Source organism: Diprion similis, chromosome 14 (genome assembly GCF_021155765.1).
Source record: "Diprion similis isolate iyDipSimi1 chromosome 14, iyDipSimi1.1, whole genome shotgun sequence".
Lineage (NCBI taxonomy): Eukaryota > Metazoa > Arthropoda > Insecta > Hymenoptera > Diprionidae > Diprion > Diprion similis.
In genome coordinates, this window is record NC_060118.1 from 5,294,212 (window position 1) to 5,311,899 (window position 17,688).

At 37.0% G+C, this 17,688-nt stretch overlaps 1 protein-coding gene across 3 annotated transcripts in view; it reads right to left on the minus strand.

Moving 5' to 3' along the window:
* Positions 1-314: 314 nt before the first annotated feature.
* The window catches only part of LOC124414653, a 284,193-nt gene continuing 266,819 nt past the window's right edge, over positions 315-17,688 (minus strand). For all 3 annotated transcript variants that reach the window (XM_046895664.1, XM_046895665.1, XM_046895662.1), the window contains one exon: positions 315-429. The gene's annotated coding sequence lies outside the window, so the exon portion shown is untranslated. The remainder of the gene's footprint in view (positions 430-17,688) is intronic.

Sequence of the window (17,688 nt, forward strand, 5' to 3'; positions counted from 1 at the left end):
AATTCGATATTATTTTAAATATGGTTGATATTAAGTGTTATAATCGTTATTTTAATTATCATTAACCGTAATATTACACATCTCTTTGATCACACTTGTATAGGTATGTAATGCAATAGCAACAGGCTGAGGTGAGTTGTAGAAAGCTCTCGATCTGTTGCCAAGTCCTCTCGTCCCGTTATCGTTATATTACACTACAGTTATATAGGTATATAATATACAATATAAATGAATTTCAGTTCACTCGATAAGATCGAACAAACGAATGGATGCGCATTGATACGGGTTTGAACGTATATATGTACGTGTATATATATACCTACATATGATGGGACAGACCTGAAATTTTCTTTAGTAGTCCATATCTATCCAACGATTTAAGTACGTTGCTTTGACTACCCGGGTAGCTGATGAATTAGCCACCGTCCTCTGAAACAGAAAAGAAAACAGTGATCGTTCAATTGTTTTGTAGCTTCACCGAGATACAAGTTGAAGAATGAAGAATCAATATCACCGCGGGTAGGGAAAAATCGTAAGAGAAAAATGAAACTTCTCAAATCATCGAAATGAAAACAAGAATATAGCGAGAGATGATGTGTAATATTATATTGTGCACCAAGGGAGCGAAAAGGTTGCTCCCAAGGCGCACACGATATTTGTTTTCACACATGCATGGTAACGCCGATTTCGTTACCATGTCGGTAAGTAGGGAATAGACTAAACTGCCGGAGGGCCAGCCGAGACTCGGTAGTAAAGAAGAAGGGGAAACTGGGAGCAAAGCAGGAGGAGAACTGGGAGCAAAGCATTTCTGTGAGCAAAGCATGAGGAACATAGAACTTAAGTTCTATGATGAGGAACGGCTCTTCGGTCGGCAAAACAGTACATACTTTGCTACCTCGAAAATGGTAGCGAAATCGGCGTTTCCATGCATGTGTAAAAAAAAAACTTCTTTATCACACGTGCATTAAAAGCGGGGCTTTGCGTCGCAGTTTTGCGGAACGAAAGTCGCCAATTTCGTCTCAGTGTTGTAGGTTAGGTTCGCGCATGCGCAATTCACAATTGCTTCACTTTCGTCCCAAGGAATAGAAATTGACTACTCGCGTTCTGTAAAACTACCATGCAAAGCCCGACCACTTTTCATGCACATTTCATGTTATAAAAATTATCGTGTGTGACAAGGAACGAAAGTTGATGATCGCAACTTTTGTCCTTTGTTACACAAAATACTTTTCCACACTTTTACCGCATTTGCGGCAGCTGCAAAGTGAACTGTTATAGAGGAATTTGTACTCGCGGCGTAGGTGAAACACAATACACGTATAGACGCTGCTACCGGCGGTGAATGGTTTTGTATAACGTGTTACTTCACACCGGAAATCGGAAATACAAAATACAATGGTATGAATTGTGGGTTTTTGACTCGTGCAGTGCTTCGCATAACAGCGTTTCCCACCACGCTGAACAATATCCCTTTGTCTGCATCGACGCCCGTGCTTTATGCATCATGTCAGTACTAGTTAGGTACTGCAGTGCAGCCTCAATGTCTGTAGGTAGGCACGTACCTGTATAAGTATTACTTTACCTGTAGGTATTGGAAAAAAATATTCAAGTGAGATTTGCAATTACCATACAAATATTTCAGAATTACGACAGAAATTAATTTGTCATTTATCCGAGCGTATACATACCTATATGCATAGTGTATTCTAGACTGGCCCTTATTTGGTGGTCAGAAATTTTTTTACTGGTACGTCCCCCAGATGTATCATTTTATGAATACGTTTCGTGTGTTTAAATAACTCTGATGTTCAGTCAATGCAAAATATTTTCGTAACAACAAATTTCATTACCTGCTTCAACCATTGAACTCTTGACTCATGAATTACAACAACCTCAATTTGTTCTGAGACAATTATATTATTAAAACAAAACCATTGAGATACGTTCAACCAAATTATTAGTCATTTCAATACGACTTCAATCTTTCAATTACAATTACAATTTTAGTCATGTCATATAAGATTTAAATTATTGTACGGAACTGACGCCATGTTATCTTGAGTAAATTGATAGTGAGTATAATCATTCCAGAGCTTCATTCAATTCTATATTAAGTGGTTGTTAATATTTTGTCCGACAAAAGTATTTTGTTATTTAGGTGAATCAAACAAATATCACTTGACTCAAATAACGCTTTTAGTCCGTGTCTCAGAAGAATTCCTTACCTCCAATTGACCATGAATTTGCTAATCAAGGGCTTTCGAGGTCGCCGATTATGCATCTGAACGCACACTTGAGGGATGCAGAATGGCGAATTCAATACCACAAATGAAACGTAAAAGATTACGAAATTTGGATGAAATTCAGTACGTACTCTGGAATTTTTTAGAACGCTACATAACTGCCTCTATAAATTCCGGTATATCGGATCTATTGAGGTAGACCTGAGAATTAATCATTCTGAATTTCGAAATTTTGAGTTCAGATTCGTAATTATACAGTCTGGGAAAGGGTCGTGTATCGATTTTAATCCCAATCAAGTGACTTTGCACTTTTGTCCACCATATTAGAACCTCAATTACGGATTCCCAAATTTTAATTTCAACTTCGTAATCGCTGTGATGCTGGAAACATCTGTTTATGAAATTAAATGGTCAAAGAACTAGCTTCGTTACATCATAGCTTCGGCAATATACGTACTAGAAAAATTTCACGTTTAGTCTAACATTCTCATTCGTTATCTAAACATGGCGACGGTCTTACTATGCGTGAATCACAGTACACCATCTTAAGGATTTAGATTTTAGTGTTTTAATCAGTCGACTGTGATATGCATATTCGAAAATAATGGATGTGGGGACCAAAAACTGGTTTCAAGTATTCAAAAGACTTTCGCGCCCAGTGTATATCTGCTTTCAAATGTCTCCTTATAATCTTGCAGATTTTCTAAATCTTTAGAATCGTATAAAATCTTCAATAATTCCATGTTATTTTTTGAAAACCCATGAAATCCTTCGGAATCCTGCGAAATCTAATGGGATGTCATATAATTATTTGAAATCGAAATCTTTAGAATCACATGAAATCCACTTGTGAAATGTTGTGAATTTCTTGAAATTTTTTGCAATTACCCTTGAAATTTTGAAAATTCTTTGAAATCCTGTGAAATCGTTGCAAATTTCTACAAATGTTAAAATCGGGTATCATGTTCAGTGAAATTTTATAATCTTAAAACCTGTGGCACATTCAAACATTCCTGGTTCGTCACGTGTCATTATAGGTGAGTATGGTTGTCCAAAATCGGAAATCATGCTTTTTCACTACTGTATTATTTCTCAAGACCTAGCAATGATTAGATATAATGAGGTCGGAAATGGTAAGACAAGAAACGAGAAATTTCCATTCGATAAAAGGTCGAGAATTCAAATTGCTCATAAAATCGATAAACCGATTGTGCTTCTATTCATGTACATTTTCCACTCAGATTGGCATCACTGTTCCACGTACAGATACATGCTTCACTGCGCCATTGAAACGGATGTTGTCACACGCATGAGTGATGCCCATCCGTCAAAAGCGAAATCAATTGATTATGTGGAGCCAAGAGTGGTTGGAATTCGGTCTACCAGTCTGGCCATCAAAGTTGAAAACTCAATTTGTTTTCACGACGAATGAATTACGTGATGAAAGTCTAATTAGTCTAGTTGACCATTCATTTCATACGTAACCGCACACTTTGTATGCTTCTTACATCTGTCCTTTGCCGAAATTTAACGCGCACGCGCTGCAATCAATTTATGACTGTTGGTCACCCTGGCCAACAGCCGCTCCCGGACTGTGGCGCATGCGCATTAAACTTAACGGACGGCGAACTATGTGATCGTTCGAAATCACTCCGTGCAAACGTCCAGAAAGCATTATGCTATCGACTATGTTGCACTTCAAAAATGATTGCCTGTGGCAGGTTTGAAATACGAGTAGTTTCAAATCGAAGTGTACATTTCACAAAAATATATAGGCATGGTAATCTGACAGTTCTCAAGTTTCGATTGATTCGTATCCACAAACATATTGCAGATTCCTATACCCTTTGACAGGTGAACTCGTTCTTGAGCTGTAACAGACACGTGATACATACGCGCAGCCGGTCGGTAAACTCACACCACGGTCGGTAATCGGATTAGTGCGAATACACTGATATTCATCGTGCCAGAGCTCGCGAGCCGAGCCATGGGATCAATTCGATATCCAACGATACGCTGATGTGTATTTTTTTCTCCACCTACCTAACCGTGTCCATATAGTCAATACGTTATAAAAATCCCCACAGCTTCACAGCCGTCAAACGTGCCAACTTTGAATAATATTTATGTAAGCCACCTCGGGCAACGAAGGTATGTTAGCCTCGCATGATGCCCGGGACGTTATTAGCGAATATAAATCAACCTCCACGACTTCTAGTCGTAAAAGTATGTATCGCTGAAATCGTTGGGTACATCGCGATGATGCCAACGTCAAATGTCGACGAAAAAACATACCTATATGTATATAAATAAAATAAAAACGATCCGGAATAAATGAATTCTCGTAAAAATAAACGAAGGCTAGTGTTGACTTGAAAGGGAAAAAATAAATGAATAATAATGAAAACAATGAATATTGAACGATTGTTGTCGATAATTGCGTTATTTCATGCCGCCTTCTCGAAACTGAAATGTGGTTCCTGTCCATCTTCAAAATTAAAAAAATCGATATGTTTGGTAAGGGTGTGGTCCGTCGTTTGTACGACCGTAGATGGAGCAAGTTATTTCGAGTATTAAAATTTAAGTAGGATTCCAACTTAATATACTTGAAACGGGGACGTTGCTTCTTATTTTCTGGCTTTCAGAGCACCTCTTGTTATCTCCTTGATGCCTTTTGTCCTTTATTCTGTTGACTGCAGAGCGTACGCTCGGTTCTCGAACGTGATCCTATTTATTTTTCAATTCGAATCAACAGATTGCATTTGTATCAAAAGAACATCTCAGACAATGGAATATCCAGCCTAAGGTACAGACTGCTGCAGTGTCTGACATCCAGTCTTGATCCTTAACTATTTTTTGCAAAAACTAACCAGCCTCGCATCAACATTTTATATGACGAACAAATAATTCGCGTTTATGAACATTTCACAGTCTGATCGATACATCCTTTCCAAATTCTTTCGCAAAAAAACAAACAATTATATAGCATCGCCGCTGCATTGAACTTTGTTTACCAACGATCTAATTTCAAGATCCGTTAAACTATCTTTAAAACGACCGCGATCAGTCAATAAAGAGCTTAATCGATTCTTAACGTTTCAAATATTTAAATAACACCGTCACTCAAGTATAACAAGTTATAGCTCAGAAACAGCAGGCTTCACTTTTCGATCGTAAATGGTGGATTGGAGCGACAGCCGATTTTACCTGGCTAAACTAGTTTCGCCGACAATTCAATTCTTGTGAAATCCCTAGGGGACGCAGTTTCCCAATAATTTCTCGACGTATCGGCTTATATAATGCATCTATAAGTAAGCTGTAAACAACCATGTTGACAGAAACAGGTGAAGATGTGATCGCAAAAACGTGTGAATGAGGATTGAGCGTGACTTGTGGAGGGAGAAAGAAGAAAAAGGTGAATGGGGTGAATAATCCATTTCTAAAGAATCTAACATTTACCGAGTATTAACGCCGTTTCCAATGTATTTGGGCTTATTTTCTTAAAAACATCCAACACGTCTTACATTATAGTGCATTTATCGTCTGGTTCAGACGACGTAGTCAATTCGTCCTCAATTTGTCAAAGTTTCATGCATGTCCTGCACGAAGTTCACTGACACTCTATCCATTCTTTATGCAATGTCCTATTTTTTCGTGTAAAAATCTCGGTGCATTCACCAGCTTCTCTTCCAACTACTCGAGTCCATGGTTCCAGCTATTGCATTGTCGTGGGGATTGGGCTAGGAAGACTTCCGGTGAGGTCCTTCCTGTCTAGTACGGGTGTCCCTCTCATGAGCCGGCCGTAATTGCACCCGCCAGGACGAGTGGAAGCAACTCTCACGCTATGTTATTGGCTTTGCTCAACCATCCGGTAACTTTAGTTGGGAAGAGCTACAGCTGAGCGTCCGTCAAAGAGACTACCAAAAAGCAGGCCATTTATGTCCATCATAGCACATAACGATGAATGTAGAAGCGGCAATCCAATGAGTCAAATTCCAATATTTACTGCGGCATATTGGTCTCGATTCAGAATACTTGAATGTGTAATCACTCATGGTAATTTTTTCTCATGACAAGCGATGTGCCAGCAGAGAAGTAACCGCAGTTCAAGCCTTTCGAATTCTCGAATCAGAAGCGATGTACCATACATCGGCAAAGTAGGCTGACGCTATAAGGTACATACATTGGAAATCGTTCGAAGAGGTAAGTTGAGACATTTCTTGGCCCGCGGCTGAATGGATGAAGTTTCAAATTCCTTGAGTGTCTCAAATGCCCCGAGTGCCTTTGTAAATGCGTCAAAGAAGAAAGAGGAAGTTTTATCGTGACGTTGGCCGGTGCAGAACGGTTGAACCGAAGACGACATTGGCGCTCAGGGAGATACCGGCCTTTCTACCAGATATTATATTCATCTCGACATTTCGTACCTATGATACTTTGACAAGTGCGGGTGAATATGACACTTCAAGTCTCCTCGTGAAATACCTAGATAGAGTCAAAGTTAATAGAGCTTATGAAACAAAATTGTCGAGTATCCTCACGAAGTGTCCTCATATTGTGTGTTCAATTTATGGTGATATTTTTCATAGGTAATAGTACCCTTATCAAACTTTCGTAGTGGTGTTTGTGCGAAACTTTATCTTCTTCTATTCAGAGGACATTGGAGAGGTAAAATAAAGCATAAAGGACCACAGGAAGTTGTTCTTCGGCAGGGATCTATGAATGCAAGAGTCTGCATCTCGGAACCGAAGTCTATACAGTATTATTGGATGAATAATAAACACATTCTTGCTAGTACGCCAAACTACTGTGAGGTTTGTTTTTCTGATACAATTATTATGGTTTTTCTTAGCACAACATTGCGGTCGTAGGATAAACTAAACATACTATGTACGTCAGTACGTGGAAACTATTGCAAAGTTATCGGATATTTCACATGTTTTGATGTTAGTGCATTGCTTTAATCAAGCTTCCGAATTCTCTGATTCAATTAGTACATCATTACGCATATTCTCTGGGCAGACCTACTTCTGGAGCGTTTTGACTGAATAATTGTCACATGTAAACATAACAGATTGTCCTTCAAAGCAAGCTCGATATATCTCAAATTATATGGGTTGCAAGTTACATGATAAAATATTTACCTTACGGACATTAATGTGGCATGCCCGTAAACTGAGTGTTTTTAGGTGAGAATGATGGCGAGCCGAAGCAGAGCCGATGGCGAGCACTCAACACATCATTCGAGCCAAAAGCAGTTTACGGGCGAACTGTATATATTATTCTTTACGGCATTCACATGAAAAAGTTGCTCAATGTTGCCTATTTTGAGGTGATTGAAGTTAATGTGACCTGACAGTTTGGTAGCGTGATAGCAGTACTGCGCGCATGCGCACCTCTGCAGTGACTAGTTTGTAGTGCAGTTTGCCTGCGCAGTTCGAACTACGCATCAAAACTGACATAAAAACTCTATTTAGCGCAGTTCTGACATTTTTAAAGTGGCATTTACCAATCACAAATAAGCGTCACAAAATGACGTTTTCATACCTGAGCCCCAAAAAAGATATATGAATTATCATGATACAGACTTGAAGACAAAAGTTAGGTTGTCGGATTACGCAACTTCCTAAACATTCTTAATCCTTACATGCGATTCACTTAAAATTTTGCATGCATGGACCTTTGAGGTCACTGATTACGAATTTGAACTCGAAATTTGAAAATTCAGAATCTCAGATCCAATATGGCGGACCTAAATTCAAAAAAGTTAATTGATCGTGATAAAACTTTATCTTACGAGGTGTTTGAGGTTTCCGATTACGAATCTGAACTCGGAATTAGAAAATTTAAAATGGCGGATTCAATATAGCAGATAAACAAAAACGAGACGTAAAATTTTGAAAAAATTTTGTAAAACTTGGCATTCCGATTTTCAAGGTTGATTATCAGAAAATGCTTTTTTTCTGTAAAAGAACGAATTTGTTTAGATGTTCTATTTTTGCAATTAATAAATAAATAGATTTCATATTTGTGTAGACTGAGAAATATTTCAGGAATCATGTGGAACTAAAATACTTGGCTGTTGTTACCAAAAAAGTAATTTAATAAGTAAAAAGCTGCAGACAAAAAAAAAATGGATGAACGCTGAGCATACCAGCGTGAATTCACGATTTGAGGGATTTGAAGAAGCTGTGCCATTGTAGACAGTTGGTAAGATGGAGCTTCTGAAGTTTTCTCTATTACATGGAGTACAGAAACACGACAATTGATTGAGATTCATTTCAGGTATTTTTTGTTATTATAAATGTAGACAAAAGCTTTAATTAATACCAGTTCACCCTTTTGCATAATCATTTTTTAGAGAACTATCTCACCCTAAATTTGCTTTATTGCTAGGTGTATACAGACTAGAAATTGAGCATTGAGATGAAGCACTGATAACGATTTTACTGCTCCAATTACTTGGATGGCAAAATGATTAAAGATTCTCTCTGATTAATTAATTATGAAGTTGTGCATGATTGATTTACAACTATAGACTATTCTATAGAGATCTTAATACTACTTGCAATATGGTCGATCGATTGTATTGCTTCCCTAGAAAAGTACAGTGAATAAATAACTATCAATTTGAAAACCGAATAAAATGAAGTAAGATGTATTAAATTTTAATATAGTCACTGATCTCGGCTGATCCTTTCAATAAATCTTTAACCGAATAATCAACTCGTCTGTCTACGCTTTCGAGTTGTTTCGAAGCACGTCGTATAATCTTGAGTACAGCCCTATTTATTCTTCTATATTCAACGGGTCACTAAAAGTAGAGATATTAGTTGTAAAGAAATTATAGTAGTGGTGTTTATAATACTGTTCATAAAGTTTTTATCAACGATCATGTTCAATTTAAAACTTTTAAAGTCTCTAGCCCCAACGGTCTTATTGTAAAAGTTGGCAGTTGAATCAAAGTTACCAGAAATCTTGAATCAGAATCAAGACCTGTCTGTAAAGTTTACACATTTTTTAAACACTGCACACTCACATCTTTATTTTTGGATATACCGAACTACAATAAAAAAAAAGATGGAAGCACCAGTGAGGTACGACGCGTCATGAAAAATAGGATTTTGTTTTAGAGTTAATCAATTGGTCACAAAGTTTAGAAACACTTTTTTCACCTAGCGGTACTTGAGAATAAGGAAAGAAAAGCTTCGAGACATGTCGGTTCAATTTTCGAAGTAAATTTCAATCGGGTTCATTCGAATTGGCTTCCCTTCTGGGAACCATCGTTGCATCTACTTCTTCGTAGGGTCCACAAGTACGAGCTAGAGAAGTTGAGCAAGGATTTCTTCCTGTCTCTATTTTCTGCTTTCTCCCTTCTCAAGATCGCATGATTAACAGTCTTGAGGAAGCTCAGATTCCCCAAGACTTTCAGAGTAATTGCAGAAGGGAGTTTCACCCCTCGTTTGCGAGTCGAGGATCCAAGTATATATTTTCGCTTTTCATGGAACGAGGACCGCGTATATAGGTACCATAAACGAATCTTCCGTGCCGAATACCTAATATTCCCAAGCAAGTTTTCGCCTCGGTATTTCCTCGTGGAAACTTCGAATTCAACAACGCCGAAGGTGAGCCTACGTTTGAAAGTTGTGAGAAATTACTGTTTTCGCAGGTACCAATACGTCCACATTCGATACATGTCACTCCACGTTAAACCAAACTCTCTTAAGCATCGCCATTTTTAACTTATACCTGATTGTTTCCATTGGTTCTAGTAATGAAAAGAAGAGATGCGTTCAGGATAAAAGAAATTTAGTATCCATATTCTCCGTATTCGAAAATAATTTTAAAAAGGTATCTATTTGAGTGTGTGAAATGAAATTTTTGGAAAAAGAATGAATTAACGATTTTCACGATATTTCATTATTTATCTTGGATCAAATCAGATTATTTTGGATGTTTTTCATATGGAATTTATGGTGAAGACAACGTGGGGTCATTTTGACTACCGTGTGCAGGGTGAGGGTTGACACCTTACCTTCAAGCGAACTTTTTGTTGCACCGAAACAAAATGCGACTTCTATTGTATCCGAATTATGTAACAATGCGTTCCATTCTCTCACGTCAACTGCATCGCCAGTCATTCTTACATAATTCATAGAAGAAGAATTGAAGTTGCATTTTGTTTTGGACCGAAAACAAGTCAACCGAAAGATTAAAGCATTAACGAATATTACTGTACCTCGTCCTGAACATAATCTATATTTTTTATGAACTCTGAAATTCTTTGGATGTCAGGATCTAAATATTGCTTATTTGACTGGCCACTTATGGACATTATTTTTCCGGGAATACGTCATAGCTGAAAATAGTAACTTGTGGCTGAAAGAAAGGATTTTTTGTTTCTAATTCCAGACGATAATTAATTTTCTTAAATTCTGCAATGTAAACGCATGGCAATGCCCTGCCGAAATTTAAATAAATTCAAATCAATAGTTCATTAATATCATCGAAAAATTAGCATCAGCTGGCTTGGTCGATAAAAAGGAACTATCACTCGCCCTAACGGTAAAACCGATATTGTCACTAAATCACATCATTCATCTTTACCTATTGCTGAAATGTAGATTATACTAATATATATTGGTCACACTTTTGTTAATGAAAATTTGTTGTACACAATTAAAATTATGCGAAATTCCTAACGGTTGAAAACTTTGGGATTTTTTTTCAGTGAGTAATCTCTCTTGTTGGAGAACGGATAGTGCTGACCAGATAAATTAATTGCGGGAGAACTAACATTGAATCACGGATATAGCTGTCCGAGCTTCGTGCGTCGTCGCTGATGATTTACACTGACCAATGTAAAATCACAAGCTGCAATAACAATGAGACTCTACAATCGGTATGTATATCAACCATATATCATAAGCTGGCAGAGTTGGAACTCGTGGCAATATCGAGAGAGAGCTTTTAAACACGTGCATCGCTGAATCATTCAAAAACTAATTCGTCTAGGTTCTACATCATTTGAAATCATTCGTAATGTTTCTGATGACAATCGGAAATTAATTTTCAATTTCACTACGGATCAACGGACTGTGCAGTAAGTCAAACGCCGCAGAATCACCTAAAGAATTCGAATCAGAATTTTGAAATTTAATTTGTCGACTCTCCATTTGCCAATTACATTGATATTGAAGCTTAAATTGAAGCTTCTGACATTATTAATACAAAATAAATTTTTTTATGTCTCCTTGATATTGACCATATGAGGGAAAATTGGTGTAAGAATCGCGGAATTCTACTGGATAATGCTTGTTGCGGTAAGGGGGTAGCTAATAACCTTGCTGTACTGAATTTAATTCGGTCCAAGAAATACAAGCAAAAATGTCTGGCACTTTTGGCCTGACTGTCGCCTCGTCGATTCCTTTCTCGTCAAAAGTTGATTGAAAAAACATATTTAAAATATTTTTAAATCAGAAAAAGGTGCAAGCGCGTCGAGCAAAATATTTTTCCACCCGGTTTTCATCAAGCGAATTAATTAATTCTTCCATTAGTTATTCATGAACCGTAAAGTGAGTTAGTCAAAGTGTTAAAATTACTCGACAACTCTCGTCCTCCGCGAATACTTACAAATTCGTTAATCAAGACTTAATTTGTGTGAAAAATATTCGATAAATAGTCAATACTTGAACTTTGTTTCCAGCCTGTCCACCGGCTACAGGATAATTGGTCAGAAACAGATGACTGACTATAAAATGTATGTGTAAACCGTAAGATTCTTCATGGTTACCTTATTTCTCAATTACTCAAGACGAGTCTAACAATTTTTAATCAATTAATTGTCGGGAATTGCCGTTGGGTCAACTTTATTTGAGGCTTGTGCAATTCAAAGAATTCAGATTCCAACATAATTAATACTCATGAGTGCAACGGACATATTGATCCGTTTATCAACAACTTTTCTGTATTAAACAAAATATTTCCGTTGCTTTTTTGACTGTCACACCGGTTGGTTTGAAGTTGAAAAATTCCTGAATGGTAATTGAATGATCTGTTTGAAGATTACGGAAAGAATTCTTTTTGTCTTAGTATAATTTTGAGTCAAAGTCATAAGTAAAAGTAAAAATGATTTCGTCGATGGTCTTTGCAAAGGCCACGGCTATTTTATTATAACAATTTGAGGTGAAACCATAACAAAGAATGAGTTTTGCGACAGCGTATTTTCAGAAATATGTTCAATATTCAGCAATAATGTTCCGAGAGTAATTCTATTTCTAGATTCTGTGCTGTGATTAGAATTTTAAGACTTTATACTTGTGTTATCAGACCGATGACTTGGTCCAAAGTTTCTCACATGAAGAGACATAATCCTCAGTTTTGGTAAATGTATATGTATTTCAATATTGTGAAAGAGGTTGGGAGCAGGAATGAAACTTTCTCGTATTCTTTTAACGTAAGTTTTTGTTTATTGTAACGAAGAAAAAAAAACTTAGTGTGTCTTCACACTGCGATAAAAAGATGCTACAACGGAAAAGACCATAGACTATAACAACATGTGACATACAAGTCATGGCTCAAAATAACATCTCTATGCCTAACTGTTGTGGCTATGTTTTCAAAAGATTACTCTGTCGGTAACTGCACTTTTAACAAATATATTTCCAACTTTCAATGATTTCATGACTGTGTGACATTCTTATCTTACGATGCCGTAGCTTCCTCCTGCAAGTTCCTTGCGGCGATAGCAAATGTCGAAGGTGCAGTAGGTAGTTGAGAGTCCATTAAGTACGAAACTTGGTACTCTAACTTGAGTAGAACCCGAATACTAGCATGGTACGATACATTCAACTTAGCACCAGACTTCAGACTCCAGACCATCCAAACTCTAAGACTGAATATGCCGGTGTGTATTTCCGTTAGTCCTCTTCCTCTGACGCCCTCGGCGCAATGCATACCCAGTATTCCATATTGCACCGCGAAGCTAAGCCGTGCAAAAGAGCCTAGCGTGTCGAGCACGTTCCGGAATAAGGTCAGACGTGCTGGCGTTTCTTCTGCGAATGTCGATGAGTTATGGTATGTGTGTGTCTAGCATGTCGCACAATCAGCACAATCAAAGATCAGAACTCGAGGCATTTCGCATCGGTTTTTGACAATATACATGAGATATTGCTTACAAGCTGAGTCTTACAGAAGCATTTCTGCCAGTTGTATTGCAGGACTTCTGAATAGAGGCTTCGATTGATGAGTCTTGCGAATATTGCATCGTTTTGAAAAGGAATCGATTTTATTGTCAATATATGTCTTTAAAAGTAAATGCCAAGTAAGCGGACTTTGAAATGGTCCTTTCGTCGTGGAACGTTTGGGAGAGTTGACTGAATTGGCAAATAAAATCTTAAATTCTCATTAAAATTTTTTTTTTCCATATTGTACGGAATAAAAAACGTAATTCTAAACCATTTATCTTTCGGTAAAATTGAAGTAAATTCGTTTTCCCAAATTAATTCTTCGAGTAGAATTTCGTACATTTTCATAAATAGTTATAGAATCTAATGATTAAAAAAACAAAAAAAATTCTACAATATTAAGATTTTCAGTGTTTTCGTAGAATATCGTGGAAATTATTTTTACCAGGGTGTTAGTTGAAGCCAGATCGAAAACGTCGAGGGAGAAGATAGACTCCGGAGGGTAAATATGGCTGCGCATTATTCCCCCAGCTGTTTATCGCCTGCAGCAGGGTTGGCTCCATAAAAATTGATAAAACGATAGGAATAAGAGCCGAAGCACTTTTACGAAGGTTAGTTTAAAGATGTAAAGCTAGGGATAAGTAGGGGAATGAATAAGTAAACGTGTATCTTCTAGAGTAGGTTGGCAGTTTACCGTCGCCCAAAGCCACTCTAGTTTCTGAAACCATGATATACTTGCATGTAGATATGATACGTCTCATATACATATAATACCCATAGAAAGATAGGCACATATAAGTATATAAACCATGATGTTATATAGTTCAGTCAAAATAGGTCTGAATTTTTGTGTAGAGGGGTTTTCGATCGTCATGAACTCAAATCTGAAGTCATTTTTCAAAAAATGCTATTGATAAATGAAAAATGAGTTGACCATCGCGTAGAGCAGAAAATTCTACGTCGAATTATGCCCTCATATATCGGAAACGGATTCGGATTAACGAATTATGAAGAAAGAAATTCTACTTATCGACGGCGTCTGGAGAATTTCGGTGAAATAATTTCGTATTTAAGAAAAAAGAAATCCTACTTATCGATGGCAGCTGGGGAATTTTTGTGAAATAATTTCTCTCTTCCTAATTTGTTATTCCGACTATGTTTCCAACTTATGACGACATAATTCGACGTAGCATTTCCCGCTCTATACGAAGATCAAGTCATGTTTCATCTGTGAATAGCAGTTTTTGAGGAAAACGCAAAAAAAGTTAAATTTTCATGTTTACTCGAAATGCCAGCGGTGCAGCTCAAAAATAACTTCAGATTTGAGTTCCCGAGGAAAGTCAAGGAAGACGAGGTAGGAAAAATGCATTTGGAATTTTCTTGTGATTGGTATAATTTGGAATCGAGCACGCGAACGAAGTAAACCTTGAGAAAAATAGGAATAATAAAACGAATGTTATACATTCGAAAGCGCAGATTTTCCCGACTTGGAAACCCGTCGACGTGCAGGCTGTTATCGACACGTACCTACAGTACGGTTCAAAAGTTGTGGGTCACTTTTCAAATTTCAGTAATAGCTTATCCCATGCCAGGAAAAAAGATGTAAGCAAATGATGAAGATAACATTTGAAAGTAAAAGAGACGTAGAAATGCATTTTTTGCACTAACTAGATAGATGATGTTGAACATTGTTGTTTCTATTATTTCAACATTCGTACCTATTTTATGAATTATCATTATCTAGCAGGGATTCAGCAGTAAAAGAGATCGGACAAAGAGTCTAATTTTTGCTTACCAGGAATCGTATTAGGAATTATCAATTTGTCAAAAATTAAAAAATACGACTGATTCGTTTCAATTCATTTCACTTCAAGTGCCCTAGTTATAGGGATACGAGATATTTCCCAAAAACTGAACTGCTATATGAAAAAAGGAATGATATTGAGACAGAAATCGCAGAAAAAAATCTGAAAAACTTGTCTTCCGAGACGAAATTTCTATTCGCATTTTTCAATAAATTTATACAAATGACTTGACGAATGGATTGAAGTCGCCATAGAAAATCCATGTTGAGTAATCACCAAAATTGTTGAAAAGTAAAATTTAATCTTCAGGTTTCCACTGCATTCGAACATCGATTGACATTTTGTCTTTCGTACGAAAATTCGGAAAGTAATCTACAACTTTTGGAAGGTACGATATCTAAGACACGTATGGGCGGGGGGGGATGTCGAGAGGACGTGTAGACACTGAGACCTCTTTCACGTTCGAAAAGACCTACACCTAGATACAATTTGACAAAGTTTAAATTTTCACCTCATGTCTCAAGCCGACTTAACCGAGACTCTTGAGACAAGGAGAACCTTGCTACTCAGCGAAGTTAGATTATCAAGTTTGCTCAGCTCAAACTTTACCCCGTATTTTATAAGGGGACCCTTAATTTTTTCTTAACGGCAGACCGCCTCACGCGCCTGATACAAACGATGCGGTAAAAAGTCTTCTAATCATTTTTACCCTACAGGGGCTGGAGACCTTGTTGTCATGCTTCTGATCTCGGTTCCGTGAAGGACTTTTTTTTTACTATTATTTTACCACTTTAGTCTTGTCTCGAGAAATATTTTACGATAGAGGTTCCTCAAATAACAAACATTTGTTTGTACACAGTAATCATGGAGTAAAGTTAATTCTATAAAGGAATTCGTGTGAAATATTATCTGAATATATTTGGAGCGAATGAGCCAATAAGTGAACGTCAATGAGTAAACAGACCGTATATTTTTTCATACGTATTATGAAATATCCGCAATTTCTATCTGAAACAAGTCATTTGTAGTAGTTACGTTTAGTCTTTAGAAGAATTTGGATTCGATGCTGAATACATAAATAGTATAAACGTATCGTATCGTTATTATATCTGAATTTCATATCTCGAATGTATGTCTCGACAACCAATCATCGATTACAATTCGGGGTTAGTTAGTTCAAAAGTATATAGATCAGGCTTTACTTGGTGTCGTTTCATTTTTATTACTGAATACTAGAACCCTTTCTTGTTGACAATAACGTTGATCATTTCACTCGGTGTCACGTTTTGCGTTGCCCACGACATTCCGAAACGGTTTCAAGCAATTTGCTTCAAGTGCAGCAACTGTGTCATTCATGGGTTAATCCTCTTTTCCACGATCCCACCATTTTTAAACTGTCACATTTTATTTTCTTCATTAAATATCGAAGTCATCAATTATGGATAAAAAATTGAAATTTATATGCGAAAGTGTCATTTTTTTCTAGCGAATCGTGGCAAAGAGGATAAGGCATTCAAAAATACTGTCTTGGAATTCGAAGTAGGTCGATTTAGGCATTTTTTAAAAATCGTTGGTACCGCAAAATGTCTCATCGACCAAAACTGTTGACGTTATCGGTAAAAAATGCTTCCTAATAATTGATTTCAGGAGAGAAAAAGAGGTGAGTGAAGCTCGATTTAAACACTTTTTGATAAAATAAGCCTTAATTGAATTGAATGTTTAGTTTTCAAGCTATAAATTCCGAAAATTCACCCACTTTTGACCTTTCAGAGAGCCATAGATCACTATTTAATATTTTTGACAGAATAATCTTCTTAGGATCAGCTCTTTGACGTGACCAATGATCACAGTAATCAAATTCATAAGAATCTTGCAGGAGTTTAATGAACGGAGTCATTTTGTACAATTTCAAATATCATATTTACCAGTTTTGAAATCTAGTGTACAAAACTCATGAAATCTTTCGAAATACTTTAAGATCCTGGAAACCACGTGAAATATTTTGAAAAATCTAAAAACCCTTGAAGTCACACGAAGTCTCTAAAATCCTTTGAAATTACATGAAATCCCTAAAAACCTTTTGAAACCCCTTGAAATCCTCAAGAATCTTACGGAATCGTTCAGATTCTTCGAAGTCCTTGAATTCCTATGGAATCTTTTGAAATCGTGCAACTTTGAAATCAGGTGTTTACACAAACTGAGGATCAACTGGTTTCGAATTCTTTTTATCAATTGAATTACGAAATGATCTCTGCAACACGTTAAACGCACCCTTCGCATAATCAGCGTTGCGTGTAGCAAGTTGTTCAAAAAATTTCATTAAAATCATGGCGCAGCATGAACTGCGGATGTATATAATATATGGGGTTGCTGCGTCGAGCGAGAGTCGATGGGTCAGTGCCGGCATGTTTTGTGACGAGGGACGAACGGATGTGACGTCACGAATCCCCCCGGATG